Here is a 16,926-nt window from a genome sequence, read left to right as displayed (position 1 = left end):
AAATCACGGAAAACCTAAATCAGGATGGCCGGACGCAGGATTGAACCGTCGTCCTCCCGAATGCGAGTCCATTGTGCTAACCACTGCGCCACTTCGCTCGGTGTCCCGACTTGGATTGGACGTTGTGGAACAATATCTTGACCACCACGATCGCCTGATATAACCCAGAATTGACACATCTCAAGGATGTATTGTGATCAGTACTTCCCCAAATGTAGACCGATACACTAAGGATATGGGAACGCCTAGGCAGACAGCGAAATACGTGGCAGCAGCTGCTTAGGGCCGTGCTACTGTCCTGTCGTCTCTGCTGGTGACCACAAGAGAGAAACACAGGCTCCTACATTCGATGCGGATGGCAATAAAAAGCGCAGTGTGTTGCCCCGACCCCCTCCCGAGGAAGGAGGCCAAACTATGTGTGAAACATGATCCTGCTTTGACGAGGGCCACGCTGCGATGACGAAGTGGTGGCAGAGCTTTGACCTGACACTGGCTGCGCCCACCTGCAGTCGGGGAAACCAGCGAGCTCGAGACGCCGGCAATTTACTGCTGCTGGCGTCGCCGCCTTCTGCCGGACGTTAGCGATGCTATCTCCGCCGCCCAGATACGCACCCTTTAATTGGCGCTTGTAAACCTCGCGTCCACTGCTACAGTAAACGTTGATCCAGCAGGCTGTCGGATAAACGTTGGCTATGCAGTTTCTTAAATGCAGGACCTTTACGAGCGGTTTCTGCGTCGGCTCTCGTTATGAAGCCATCCTGCGACGTTAGACAACGATGTTTATAGGTCGCAGTCACTATTCCTCTTCCGTGCACTACTTGATAATGAGTTCTTGTACAGCTACCTTTGTGGACGATTAAATCCAAATTAGAGAAATGTTGAGAGCAGTAGTTCTCATTCAATTTCGTATTACCTTTCAGAATCAGAAGTAACATATATAACTACAGATACAACTATCATGTAGATATGGAACTGTCAGATGATTAAGAGGCATAATGCCGATAAAACAGTTAAAAAATAAAAATAACGCTGACAGATCATATCACTTGTAATTGGTGCAAAAGAAAAGCACTCATGAATCCCAAGAGTCTTTTGAACACCATATGTTGCACTAAACAGGGTCCTATTGGAGGTGATACGCTGTCGCCTTTCTCCGACCTTTGACCTGACTCACCCAGCCAGTTACATGGGACCTTCACTTTAACGTGAGGTGAAAGAAGTGATCAGAGACAAATAAAAATCCTGCGAGTGAGTGGCGATCGAACCTGAGACGTGAGGATTTGTAATGTAGCACTTCACTGCAGAGCCACCAAGCCAGAAAATGGGTAAGCCTTGTTCCACTGTCGTTCTCGATGTTAAGAATAAACAGTAAAATTGGCCTCAGCAGTCAACCTGGCTTCCTGATGCGACAGGGGCGGCTAAGAACTCGGCACGCGAGGAGCAGTGCTGTCTTTGTCGTGTCCGTAGCCCTCTCGCGTGGCTGCATACCCCCACCGAAACGCCATCGTGTATGAGCATGAGGAGAGGCAACAGAGGGAAACTGCGAAAGCACAGTGCATTGGCATGGATACGACTTGACTTCACATTTCTTGTCAACATATTTTAAATGGGAATTACAATACAGATCAATCAGTTCTACTTTTACATGCATAGCGATGCTTTCAACTGAAACGGCAAAGGTCTCCACAACAGGAGTAAGACTAGCAGTGTCCTCAAAACATTTAGAATATCATTCTTGTAATGCTTTCAAGGCCATAATGAATTCTCCAAACCTCGCGATCTTTTACGCCAGTGAGCTTAGGGAAATGGACTTTGTTTTTTTTTTTTCAGAGTTTGCTCCTTCCACAATGAGATTTTATTTTTAAATGGATCCCCATCAAATCAGAATTTAGATATTTCTCACCTTGTAGTGTCTTACCGTAGGCAATGTGGTCAGGTCCACTGAAAATGCGAGGTCTGCAATCCATTCCGGATGTTCTAACTTTCGTTCTGGCTCTTCTTGTTTTTTCATAAATTCAACAATGGCGGGTCTTAAATCGAAAAATCGTTCCAGACATGTTCCTCGACTTAACCATCGTGCTTTTTAGAAATATAAGTGTCCATAATCTTCGTTCAGTTACTCCGAAAATTGTTGCAACTGACAGTGAAATAATACGGGTGACTTCAGAAAATTTACTTTTCGTACCACCAATTTCATCACGTCGTCCATATCTGCAAATTTAGCACAGAGTGCTTTTTGATGTACAAAACAATGAATCCCTTTCTTCATTTATTGTAATTTTTTCGTCTTCTGTCGTCAGCTGAATCTTTAAATTCTTTCTGCCTAGTGTTGTAATGTCGTACCACAGCAAGTTTGCTGTACCCGTCGATTATGCGAGTGTATGTCGCTTAATAGATATTGAGAATTCTTATTCTTCTCTTCTTTCATTCCCATTCACTCTTGAAAGTTTGTGACGATTTACGGCTAGATTGTCTCTTTTTGTGCGAACAGCCAATGGACGTGTGAAATTCTTTCATACCACGAACAAATAGCGCTGAGACAACGATTCTGCCGAACTGAAGAAAGTTGTGTCGACCGAAAAATACCTCACCGTAGTGATAAAGGAAATGCCACGTCTTACCGAGTACCTCAAAGGAGTACCGAGCGAAGCCGGGACAGGCCGAGTCTCAGCCCGCACATCGTGTTCGCGTGCTGTTTGGCACGCCGTCGCCGACCCTGTCCATAGGATCTCTCTCTCTCTCTCTCTCTCTCTCTCTCTCTCTCTCTCACACACACACACACACACACACACACACACACACTTAAGCGCACGTATATTTGTATAGCCCGCATCTCGTGGTCGTGCGGTAGCGTTCTCGCTTCCCACGCCCGGGTTCCCGGGTTCGATTCCCGGCGGGGTCAGGGATTTTCTCTGCCTCGTGACGGCTGGGTGTTGTGTGCTGTCCTTAGGTTAGTTAGGTTTAAGTAGTTCTAAGTTCTAGGGGACTTATGACCACAGCAGTTGAGTCCCATAGTGCTCAGAGCCATTTTATATTTGTATATTTATATTCGCTTTCTATAGGTTCCATAGTTTACTTGTGCAAGAAAAAACTGCATATACGTGTACATTTATGACTGACAGCATGTTTGTGTATATGATCGACGCGACGTTACTACTATTGGACGATAGGAGATCTACTGTACTATAACACAAAGTGGTACAAAGTTTACCGATAGCATTCGAGAATCAGTCACAGATCTTATTGTGCGTCTGCGAAAAGTTCTTTCCAAGGTCCAGTTGGGTATCCAAAGAATGCTTTTTCTTGCGTAGTTCAGTTATACCGTCTTTGCACTAATGTATGAGAGAAGACGGCAAGAAACAGTGGAAGTAGTAAAAGCTTGCCTCGCTTCTCCTACCGCTTTGAAAATTATCGATGCCCTCGTTGCCGGTTTTGGTCTGTTCTGGACAACTGCTGTCACTTTACACTCATATAGAATGTCTCATTTTCAGTAAAGCTACGACAGGATTTGAGGCACAAATGATTCAAACATCTTTGATATGTTTAAGTGTGAATCACTTGGAATTATTTGCCTTCGCAGTGTATTCCATTGGACATTGGACTTTTCATATGGTGATTGCGAATACTGACGAATATGCTGTAGCGGTACTGGTCAGTAAAGTCACATCGCTGCGTCATGCCAGACAAGTAGGGAATGCTTTCGAGAGGTCTTCCTTACGTCCTTACGAAGAAAAATTAGTCTTTACGTGTGTCTCTAATCTCACTAGTTCCTCTTTCGTCACTGATTGCACGCGTCGAGCAGCTGCTTCATTAATAACGTAGCAAAGTCTGTCCGGTCTGAAACGATTATTAATTGATTAATTAAACCATCAGCTGCTTATCTACTGGTGTGCAGCGAGTGCCTCTGCAGGTGGCTTGAGATAATTAATGTGACCAGTGTCGTTGATGTTGTTGAATACTTCTAAGTCCGTGGAATTTCTCTTTGTCGACGGTTAATCAGCTTGACGAAGATGTGGTCAGTAATAGATATCTCGGCTGCAGAGCTGTGGTCATCGTCTGCCGTCACTTAATTTAAATTCGTAGAACACTCACTCAAAACACACATCCTCTCTTCATACATTTACCGCCGACATCAGGATTTTCATCTCTCGTGCCTCAAATAATGCACTCCTATCTTCCTTGAATTTGAGTAAAGAGATACCTTTCATGCGTCAGGATACACGTGTTTAGGCCTTCTTCTCATAGCTATAGGCACATTTATCTCGAGAATGTTGCCAGGATACTTTCTAGTGTCTTTGGTAATCAACTCTGCTGCTTTCTCCTCTCTTCTTTATTTTTCGATTTGTACTGAAACTGCAGCTCAGTATTCTGATTTGCGTTTGTCTGCCTACAAGGTCACAAGATGTAATCTAAAATAAATCAGAAAGAATAAGCTCCATGATGATTATTTCATTCGTAATCCGCAGTGGATTTGTCATATTTTACATAGAACGTTTTTGTCTGCTCCATACGTCCAATAGTTGACCACTGTAGTACATAGTACTGCCAAAGCAGTAGTTCGTACTAAAACACGAAAAGTACTGAAATTTCAAAACACGAAAAGTACTGAAATTTCAATTTAACGCAAGAATAAATATTTACAGTATGTCGTATTCTGTACCTGTGCAAAAGGGGAACATAGAAACAAGTCAATTTAGCAACACCGACAGTCAAAAACAAAACGCCGGCCGATGTGACCGAGCGGTTCTACGCGCTTCAGTCCGGAACCGCGCTGCTGCTACGGTCGCAGGTTCCAATCCTGCCTCGGGCGTGGATGTGCGTGATGTCCTTAGGTTAGTTAGGTTTAAACAGTTCTAAGTCTAGGGGACTGATGACCTCAGCTGTTAAGTCCCATAGTGCTTAGAGCCATTTGAGCCATCAAAAACAAAACACTTTATGTGGTAGAAATGGAAACTTATCCTTATCGCTCTCCACTGTCGCGACTGGACTAAGCACACATGGTGCAGTATATAAAATACACGGTGAGAGCGAACTACACGAAAACAAACGTAAATTAGTTACAAATATCGTGCGTGCACACACCTTTTTCAACATGTCATCATCATTACAGATGTTCGGATTTAGGTTATGACATACTCGATATGCGTGCCATCATTGGCGATAATGTGGCGCAGGAAAGCAGTGAAATTCCGTATGACCCGCTGAAGTGTCGGAACATCAATGCTGTCGATGACCTCCTGAATAACAGTGTTTTCAGATCATCAGTGGTTTTGGAGTTATTGCTGTAAACGTTATCTTTAATATAGCTCCACAAAAAGGGCTTTTACGTGTTCCGATACGGAAAATATGGCGGCCAGTCGAGGCCCACGCCGGTGGCGATCCCCAAAGTGCTCCTCCAGGATATCACTCCCTTGCTTCGATGGAGTCGAGCTCCGTCTTGTATGAAACATATCTTGTCGAAATCAGGGTCACTTTGTATAATGGGGACGAAAACATCGGCCAAAACCTTCACGTACCGTTCGGTAGCCACCGTGCCATGAAGGAATATCGCACCGATATTCTGTGACTGGATATTGCACATCACACTGTCAACCGTTGAGGGTTAAGAGATTTCTCGATCACGAACTGCCGATCCTCAGTTTCCCAAACGCGCTAATTTTGCTTACTGACGAACCTATCCAGATGAAAGTGGGCTTCGTCGCTAAACCAAACCGTACAGCGCATACTAATTCCCGTTATGCCCCGCAGCCAACCGTGCAGTCTGATCTTCCTAACGCAAACCGTTCAGAAGTAATGACGATTTTATTTCATATAATTCAATAATTGTCACCCTGTACAACTCTCGATAGCCAAGAAACATTTCTAGGCAAAGAGCTGCGAAAAATGACCAGTCTGAGTGTCTGAATACAGTTACTAACACCACTTGTTGGTAGGACACAAGTTAACACACCCTCTAAACCCAAGTCTGTCAATGGGTCGGCAAAACAATGAAACGACTACTGTGGAGGCGGGAATATAACACCCACTGGAGAAGTCAGCCAAGTCGGGACTCGCACAGAACTCTCTCTCTTGGCCTTTGAGGCCACATTTAGTGTTAGATGCGATGCGGTAGCGCTTGGCAACTCCGGGAGGACTGGTGCCGTCGGTGATACTGCTTATACTTGAAACATCTCTATGGTGGTCGACCTCCGTGTGACATTACCAACCAAAGTGAATATGAGGCGAAACCAAAGCTTGGGGCAGTAGCGAGGCTAGATGTTACTTAGAAGACGATATCTTGCCCACATCGTTGTTATCCGAGTCAAGTATGCCTAAGAGGAAAAATATATTGACGTAGAGAAATACAGCGTTATCGTCAACTAATCTTTGAAAGAATAGTGTTCAGGAACACTACTACGTAAATTGTGCTAGGATTTGCGAATGCCTCTGGACCCATGAAAAGCGTTAAAAGATTATATATGAGGGTTTCAAAGTAGGAATATAATTTACAGTAGAAAGCACTCGAAACGATAGTCAATGGCTAATGTATGGCTTTTGTTGCTATTTTCCATATGTAAGATAGTAATTGACTCTTTGACTCGTATGCTACCATTGCTTTGTTTGGCACGTGGAGGAAAACACTTTGCTCCTAAACGGACGAGTTACTTCGTAATTTTGTAAGCTGTATACTAAGGCCCTTTGGTAGGATAGTGTACTCAAAATCCCCATATTTTTTACATAACTGTGATGGCGGATATTTAGCAATCTGTAACAAGTAATGTTTGAAAAACCTTTTTTGTGATTTCAGATTGCTGAATAAAAAACTGCTGTTTTCCCGTAAATAATTTGAACATTCGATACGCTAGGAGAAGTTAAAGTTTCATATTATAATCGACCTCTTGTTATGTAAGGTAATGAATTTCGGACAATTTTGCTAGCATAGTATGTAAGCTCGGTGCCATTATCGCCGTAAGATTAGACAATTGGGTGCTCTAACAGCCAGTGTATATCTAATTGCTACAATATTCCAATACTGGTCTGAATAAAATACGAAAACCGTACATACCATTCAGTTCTACTCATAACAACATTTTCGCGCGAAATATGGACGGACAAGGCAACTCTAGAATTGCCTAGTCGAGGATTTGCTGTGAAACGTCTCGTCTGTACGCAAGTCTCAGAAACGGTTCGCGAAGTGCGGCAAGTTTAGTAGCGGACAGGGCGTGGACGCAAGGCGTCTCGGAAATAAAAACAGGGCGCCGCTTTATTAATTACGGCGCGAAGTGTTTGTGACAGCGGCGGGCGGTGACTAATTGCCGCGGGATTGTTCTTGCGGGCGCGCCCGCCGCCGCCGGCTCGATACACTGGCTCGCCTCGCGTCGCGTCGCCGTTAATACTGCACCAGTGTTTACGGCGCCTGCGGCTTTACACCGGCCGGGCGCACCCGTGAAACTTGAATGAGTCCGGCCGGAGCGCGCATTACCTCTTCCCATTTATTCAATAAATAATCGCTCGCTGATGTCCGGTCACGGAAGACGTTATCTGGTAATGCGCTTCTACCCCCGATGTGACCTCATGCCTTTACTACCAGCTACTTAAGGTTTTAAATTCGGGAATAGAAAGTACTTAGGGCTTATGAGTAAGTATGCAGATAGCGCTGTTTTCAACTGCATATGCGCACGCTCCTATGTACGGCAGCCTGTTTCTAACTCACGTCTGATGCTCTAACTGTGCTCGTCTTGTTTCTCTCGTCGTGTACTTGGACACGGTCGATACGGGGCATTTCATTAATCCGTACTTTTCTGGTGGGTTATTTCAGTTGTATCCAGCGGATCGTTGTGCCGATAACTATTCTGAACAATCACGAATGAACTCTTTATGTTTTGTGATGCGTAGCACGGAAAAAGGCTGTAATAGTTGCTTGGCAGTTCGCCGTTGATACTGTGCACTGCTAACGGAGTGAGTGATAACAGACGTGGGCCCTCTAACTCAGCAAAAAGAAATGCGCGGGACCTGATTACTACACCATCAGTTCCGCTAGGTCTTGACTTTTTTATGTGCAGTTACAACGTAAAACGAAAGGCAAGTTGCAGAAATAGCTGAAAGCTTGTGTCCATTGGTAATAATAAGTATTGCGTGCGTGTTGCTTATAGCGGTTTTTTTTTTTCACACTCATTGCACGCTGAGCCTGCCCAGTCGTCTCTGCGCAAATGATGACCCCGAAACTTGTAGATATCGATTGGCAGGCTAGTACCCATTCAAATCTTGAAGACTAAAATGTTACCTTCTATTAGGCTTGCGATGTGAAATGATGTAAGACTAGACGACGCGGGACAAATCCCGTTATTGTTCCACCCTTAGTAAAGTGAGGACACGCAACTTCTTGATGGCGATGGCCTGGTATTAACGTGAGCATCATAATACTGTTCGTAAGGGCAGAAATACTGCTGACAATATCACATCTCTTGCAATGGACTTGGAAAAACTTTCGTGACCAATGGGTATGAGACGGCTTTAGTTTTTGATTTTTCGATGGGTTATGACAATGTTGTGATACCTGATCTCATTAAAAAATTGAAGCTGCTACACGTCCCGGTATCGCTTTTACTAATTATTTGCTCGGCGGTGGTAATGCCCGTGACCAGACAACGAGTTATGCGGGCCTCGCGTAGTGACCTGTGGCCTTCTACAGGGTGCTATATTGAGTCCCTTACTACACACACTGGAGACTCTGTTTAGCCTAAACGTCAAAGTCACGAGAAGATTGTGGCTTCACGACGCAAGTGACAAGCTACACTCGAAAAGCACTTGTGATATTCACGAGGAAACGACGCAATTACTTCTCGTCTGAACTTCAGTCACATGCTAAGCTACTTGGTGTCTACTTTGGCTGCAAACTTACGTGGACACGTCATATTGCGTATCTCATAGACAAGGTTGAACACACTGGGAAAATAATGCGGATGCTTGCTAGAGTTTGGTGGGGAATGTAACTGACAGGCCACTTAACACTTTATAGCTTCTCGATCGGCTGTGTCTTCGATCATGGCAGCTGGAGTTACTGCCCATCGGGGAAGCTATTTATTATGGCATGCAGCTTTTCCGGCTCGTATTGGTCCTCACGGATTCCCGGAGTGTTTTGCAGAAACTACAACATCTGGCGTTTGATAAACAGACTAATAGATATGTCTTGGAGGCCACAATAGACGCGCGGACATTGGGTATCGACGTCCGTTTACTTCGGATCAAAAGGCGTCAAGGCATTCTCCATAACGAAACTCTTGGCCGCCTAGCTAAGTTTAATATAACTGAAGGACAGTTATGCCCGACACCTATCCCTTATACTGATTTCAACTCGACGGCCAAGAAAGCTGCTTATCACAACTGGAATTTTGAATTGCACTTATCCGAGCACCACAACGGCGGCCACCTGACGGCCATACAACAGAACGTCTCTTCTAGGCCATGGTTCACATAGCTGAAGCTTAGTAGACGTCATGACCATATCAATAAAAATATATTAATAATCCTCATGAAGATGGGGCACGGGTTCTACCCCGCCTAGCTATACCAGTTAAAAATAATCCCATCTGGACACTGATTAGGACATGACGGCGTCCGCAGGTATTATTTGCTCGCAAACTATTTCAAAGACGCCACACCGTTGTCGAGCTTTCGATTTAAAGTTGCTGTGGATATCATACTCATCTGGAACCACGCTGGTTCGAATCCTGGGTCGTAATTTTGTACTTTCTTTAAAATTTATATAACGAACTTATCTTTGTACTTCGCACTTTTATAATGTCGTTCGTACATCGAACTCTGTTTTTATTGTTCTACTGTGGAAACTGCAGTTATGTTAACACGGCACTTTTGTAACTTGATCTGTTGTTCGCTGTATGGTTTTTGCTGCTCAAAACCTAAAATAAATAAATAAATAAAATAATGTGAAAAGCGGCTTCTGTGCTTTCTATCGGCTTTGTAGGCCGCGACTAGGTGCAAATAATGTGAAAAGCGGCTTCTGTGCTTTCTATCGGCTTTGTAGGCCGCGACTAGGTGCAGTCTTCTCATCTACTGCGCTCCAAACCTCAAGTCCTGCATAAGGAATACGGCAGTAGGCACCGACACATACATACACAACATAAGTACTGGACGTCTTGTACAACTCATGCTATCGCAGATGTAAAAGTTCGGATTCCTGTTTTTTAATTCTCTTACCGACTTGGTGGTTTTTCTTTTTTTTCTCTTTCTCTAAATGTTGTCGTATCGTTGTTTCTGGCCCTCCTCTAAATAAAGCAACTGAATATGATACTGTTCAGCTTTTAATGGACTTAAAGCGTTGTCATTGTTAAGCCCTTTCTCTTCCGTTCCAGTCTCAATCCGAACTGCAGCAAAGCTGTACCTGCTTGCTGGCGGTGACTTCACTGCGGTTGTCCTTCGCGGCTCCGCTTGTGGCGTACCCGTGCATGCGGATCACGTCAATACCTCTATGCGATCACACGTACATACGGATCTCATTACAAGATTCTCATACGTGAAGGCGTTTACCCTTTGCTTTGTCTAAGTAAAAAGATAACTCAAAGCATTTGTCGACAAATGCAGGGCATGTGCAAACCGTGTGTTTCGTGCTAGTAACGGTGTTGTTATACTTTGTTGAGGTGAGGAGGCACATGTTGCCAATTTATGTGTAAGCACTGTAATAAAACGTGGTGTCTTTCAACTACGGAATTCGCTTTTTTGCTTTTGTATTACACTATTGATGGGCACAGTGGACGTGAAAGAAAACTTACTGTGCTGTATCACAAAATATCCTGTTACATTCTTTCCATAACTCTTTTTCTGTACAGCGTATAGGGATTGCTAATATGAAGAGAGTGAAATCAAAAAGCTCCCTTTGATATTGTGAAGGTGGTGCAAAACATGTAATCCAAACAACGAACGAAAAATGGGGTAACTGTGAAGGGTGTGTAGCTTTCGTTTTCAGGCATCTCGAACTATGATTTCATTTGTATGATTAATAATTGAGGTGAATCACATGCTGACTGGCAATTTGTGATCGATAATAATGTGTTTTAGAAATAATTTTGGCTTCCTAGTTTTTTTATAAACAGAAGCACTTCCGTCTTTTTACTAGCAGTCGATATGATGTGAGACATTCGTGACTGGAGGAATAGATTCGGATACTGCTCATCCCCCCCCCCTCCCCCCCTCAACAAACTGTAACAGCATTCGACTACAATGAATTTTCGAAAGACCAGGAAACTACGCATGAACTGATAAAGGGACGTCAATCTAGATCCCGATACGGAAGATGTGTCCCGGCCCAAGTTTGTTGCTACTGTGACCATGTACAAAATTGCAGACTAATGAATTTAGATAATGCTGCCTGTACTTAAGTCGGTTTCGTTTTCATTCAGTTGATCACACCGTAAATACAACATGGTAAAATTGTCGTCTTGTTGCGAAAAAACGTGTGGTACAAGATCGGATGACACGAAGTGAGAGTGAGAGACTACTGGCAGGACGGAATGGCCTACTCTTTCAATATCTGCCTTTAATACGCACATCAAGGGTTGGGATGGCAGTGAATGTAGGGCCGTAGGAAACGATTTGTGTGACCTGATGTTCTCTGAAGCAAAGTGTGAAAAAAACTTCTGAAAGGAAGGATACTGGCAGAGCAGAAGGACCTGGTTTTCGACTACCTATATTAAATAAGAACATTATTGGGCAGGGTGACGTGGGCTGCTCTCTTAATAGGAAGCAATATATGTTCGCAAAGTACGAAACTTTTTTTGTCAGTGGATCTGTTTACCGCGATTGAAAATACAATAAAGGAAAAAACCTGATCTTTCTGTAATATTTTTGTAGGTAGGTACTAATGAAATGTTGTCTCATGTCTGAAGTGTATTGTCACCGCATGTTTGATACGCATTTGGTGGACATAACAGCGCCTCTGTGCGGAAGAGATTTTACAAAAATAGTTCAAATGGCTATGAGCACTATGGGACTTAACATCAGAGGTCATCAGTCCCCTAGAACTTAGAACTAGTTAAACCTAACTAACCTAAAGACATCACACACATACATGCCCGAAGCAGGATTCGAACCTGCGACCGTAGCGGTTGCGCGGTTCCAGACTGAAGCGCCTAGAACCGCTCGGTCACACAGGTCGGCCGAGATTTTACAAGTGACGTATGACCTGCGTATTTTGTTCATAGACATCGCTGCATGAGGTTATGGTTAGCTACATGTTAATGGCGAAGAAAATGCACGTGTGGTAGGAATATGAGGGAAAATGGGAGTAAGTGGATCCGAGCTAATCCCTGCCAAAATGTTCAAATGTGTGTGAATTCCTATGGAACCAAACTGCTGAGTTCATCAGTCCCTAGACTTACACACTACATAAACTAACTTATGCTAAGAACAAAACACACACACACACACACACACACACACACACACACACACACACACACACACCAATGCTCGAGGGAGGACTCGAACCTCCGGCGGGAGGGGCCGCGCAGTCCATGACATGGCGCCTCAAACCGCGCGGCCACTCCGCGCAGCAATCCCTGCCAGTACCGGCATGCACATTCGTATGCAGCCGCGCGCCTGCGCTGCAGCTGGCTCCGTATTAACTACGGTACAAAAAAAAGTCGCGCACGGACATTCCCGACGGGTCTTGGGCCGCCTACGTGCTCGCGCCGCTACCCGGGCGAGGGAGGGCCGGCGAGTACTGGGTCCGCGAATTTACGCCTCCGCTCCCATTTGTGTTAATGAACTACCGCACATTCGGCAGCGGCTGCGAGGCTATCATCCGGCGTAAAAATTTTCGTTCCAGTTGCTAGTTCTGGCTGGTATTTGGCCACGTCGCAGTAGCTCTGTTGAGGAGGCTTTCATAAATTTTTTGATGCTTCGCATTTCTACGAAGATACTTACACTGACTGCAAAATCTATGAGGTAGAGCGTAATCGGAAGCATGCGAAATCACGGCAGAGAAGAACGTCATAACATAAATCACACCGTCACTGTCACCCTGTGCATTATTTCACAGCAGTTTCATCTGCTCTGGGCATTACTGCATTGCTTTAACATCGTATATCAATTTGGATAAATATTTCTTCTTTAGTATTCCTTAGAGTGAATTGGAGTGGCAATCATTAAAACAAAGGCGTTTTTCGTTACGACGGGATCTTCTCATGAAATTTCAATCACCAGTTTTCTCCTCCGATTGCGAAAACATTCTGTTGGCACCCACCTACATAGGGAGAAATGATCATCACGATAAAATAAGAGAAATCAGGCCTCACACGAAAAAATTTAAGTGCTCGTTTTTCCCGTGTGCCGTTCGAGAGTGGAACGGTAGAGAGACAGCATGAATGTGGTTCATTGAACCCTCTGCCAGTCACTTTATTGTGAATAGCAGAGTAATCACGTAGATGTAGATGTAGGCATGCTTGAAACTAAACTTTCGAGATAGTTTCATTCGCCAGAAACAGAGCAAAACTATGTAATGACATCTTACTGTCGCTTGTCCCAACTCTCCTAAGTTGGAAAGAAGAAAGTATGTTGGAAGCATTACTTATTTCAGCTTATGTAGAGCACTTCCCTGTGTCCTACTGGAGTTTTCATGCTGACAAAAAATATTAGTGTCCGAAATATATCGTATCGAAGGGCTAGAATTTTGCATAATAATATTAGTTATTGTTGTTTTTTCACTGTGAGAAAATACTCTCGTAAAAATATGGTAAGATGAATAACAGCGAGTCATGGCGGGCAAGTTGCACTAGGCTGGGAGGTTTCTTGGCTTGTTGTCAAATTGATTTGAGTCGCCGCCTGACAACTTATTAAATACGCAACGGTCAGAATGGGGTTGGAGTTGTTTTGGGGAAGGAGACCAGACACCTAGGTCATCGGTCTCATCGGTTTAGGGATGGACGGGGAAGGAAGTCGGCCGTGCCCTTTGAAAGGAACCATCCCGGCATTTGCCTTGAGCGATTTACGGAAATCACGCGGGATCGTCAGAATGCTTCAAACCTTTGTATGTTATCTTTTTCTGTAATTCACTGAACGAAAATTATATACTATATTTTGATTCCTTGGAACGCGCTATTCCAGAAGCAACTTCGCTGATGTCGTGCTTTAATTAGTGAAGGTACCACGATGTGTGCATAGCTAAATCATTAAAAAAGCGGATGTAGAACTACAACATAGATTAACTTTTCAAACTGTGAGGTTCTGAGACAACACCAGACTATATACGGTGGTTGCGGTCTGCTAAAAGAGGAACTAGCGATTTACAAGGACGTACTATTCCGTAATATAACAAACTTGTGCTATTTTGTTCGTTGTCAAGTGAAATTTCAATATAATCACCTCTGCTGAGTATGTTTACATTTACAGTGTCAAAAAGTTGGCTCAAATGGCTCTGAGCACTATGGGACTTAACTTCTAAGGTCATCAGTCCCCTAGAACTTAGAACTACTTAAACCTAACTAACCTAAGGACATCACACACATCCATGCCCGAGGCAGGATTCGAACCTGCGACCGTAGCGGTCACGCGGTTCCAGACTGTAGCGCCTATAACCGCTTGGCCACCCCGGCCGGCAGTGTCAAAAGGAAAGAGGGATTGCTGTATCTCAGTTGGCGGGAAACAAATAAATGATGTTTGGAGTGGTACGTACTATGCAGCGTGCACTGGCGCTTCCGGTATGACACATTGGACGTCTAGCACCCTGCGAACTAATTTTACAATACTATTTATTACAAATTTGTGGGAACCACTCGGCACTAGTGGCAGTTGGGTCGTGTGTGTGTGTGTGTGTGTGTGTGTGTGTGTGTGTGTGTGTGTGTCAAAGAGAGGGAGAAATTGGAAAACATGTAATAGCTTTCCCGTTTTCGTCGATAGTGGATGTTCGAACATTTGCGAAAGCAGTGGACGCCCCGGAAATGGATTTACCATCGTATGCGGAAACACGGAATAGTAAATATCGCGACTTTCAGTTTGCGTGTGGAATAGTAAGGCGAACCGGCAGCATTAGTGGCAAGAAGTCGTCGGTCACGAAGTGAGCAGCGGCCTGCGGAGTGCTGATGTGATGTGCATGCAGAGTGGAACTGTGACGGGCGGGAGCGAGCGGTCGGCAGGCAGACCGAAGGCTGCCTCAGGCCGCGTTACGCAAGCAGGTTAGCGCTGGCGCTGGCGGGCATGCGCGCGCACGCCGCCTAATTGGATAACGACCTCGAGGACGGCCGCCTATGGATGTGCGTGCGCGCCGCGGCGACACCTCGCCATTGGCCATCCTTCCGGCCACCCTCGTTCTTCCCTTCCTTGCTCGCTTTTTTTATACCTCGGGCAGTGAAATAGCTGTTTTTTAGACATAAGGGATTACTTTGTTACACTTAAGGCTACGACAGAAATTATGATGTCCCATAGAACATGAGGGAAATACAGAAATACCAACTACACTGTCGACTTCGTAACTGAGGAATATTTCGCTCTACACAGACACACAAGAAAACGGAAGAGAAATTACGGTTGCATGTGAAATGGGGGAGCCGGTTTCAGATCGTTGCACTGACATTTCGGCCAGAATTTTTATATCATTTCCTTCGATGTTCCCTGCGAAAGAACTATTTTTTATCCTGTATTTGTTGCTTAAAATTAACGTGCCTTTGACGTAACATCGAGCCATACTAAAACTCTCAAAACTAAGAATTATACATCCAGCTCACCAGAATTAAAACACATGGCCTTTTGTGGCGTACAAATAGTGGGTAAAAACCAACCGCATAAAATAAAACTTGTACCGATCAGACGATGAAGTGGCAGCGGCGGCGTTGGTGCTTGTTGTTGTTTGCAGTCCGAGGACAGGTTTTAATGGAGCTCTCCGTGTTACTTAATGCAGTGCAAACTTCTTCATTTCAGAATAACCACTGCAACCTATATCTGCTTACTGTATTCATCCTTGGTCTCCCTCTACAATCCCCCCCCCCCCCCCCCCCCCGGTACTTCCCTCCAGTACTAAACTGGTAATTCTTTGATGTCTAACGATGCGTCCTATCAGCCGATCCCTTCTTCTAGTCAGTCTGTGCTACAAACTTCTTTCCTCTTCAGTTCTATTGAGAACTCCTCATTAGTTATGTGATCTACCCATCCAATCTTCAGCATTCTTCCGTAGTACAACATTTCAAACATCTCTGTTCTCTTCTTGTTCAAACTGTTTATCGCCCATTGTTCAAATGGTTCAAATTGCTCTGAGCACTATGGGACGTAACATCTGTGGTATCAGTCCCCTAGAACTTAGAACTACTTAAACCTAACTAACCTAAGGACATCACACACATCCATGCCCGAGGCAGGATTCGAACCTGCGACCGTAGCAGCCGCGCGGCTCCGGACTGAGCGCCTAGAACCGCTAGACCACAGCGGCCGGCGCCCATAGTTCACTTCCATACATGGCAACACTCCATACAAATACTTTGCGAAAAGAAAAATATTCAAATTTGTGTGTATTTCTAAGGGACCAAACTGCTGAGATCATCGGCCCCTAGACTTACACACTACTTCAAGTAACTTATGCTAAGGACAACACTCACACCCATGCGCGAGGGAGGCCTCGAACCTCCGGCGGGAGGAGCCGCGCAATCCGTGACAGGGCGCCTCAAATCACACAGCTACACCGCGCGGATGCGAAAAGACTTCTGACACTTAAATCCGTACTCGACGTTGCCAAATTTGTCTTGTTCAGAAACACTATTATTGTCATTGCCAGTCCACTTTTCATATCCTCCCTACTTCGTCCGTAAAGAGTTACGTTCCTGCCCAAATAACAAAACTCGTCTACTACTTTAAGCATCACTTGGGTTAATTGGACCACATTCTATTGTACTTGTTCTTGTTTTGTTGATGTTCATCTTATACCCTACTTTCAAGATACTGTCC

The sequence above is a fragment of the Schistocerca americana genome, chromosome 2 (assembly GCF_021461395.2).
Source record: "Schistocerca americana isolate TAMUIC-IGC-003095 chromosome 2, iqSchAmer2.1, whole genome shotgun sequence".
In the NCBI taxonomy this organism is placed as follows: domain Eukaryota; kingdom Metazoa; phylum Arthropoda; class Insecta; order Orthoptera; family Acrididae; genus Schistocerca; species Schistocerca americana.
The sequence above is the reverse complement of the archived record's forward strand: the minus strand, read 5'-3'. Positions refer to the sequence as shown.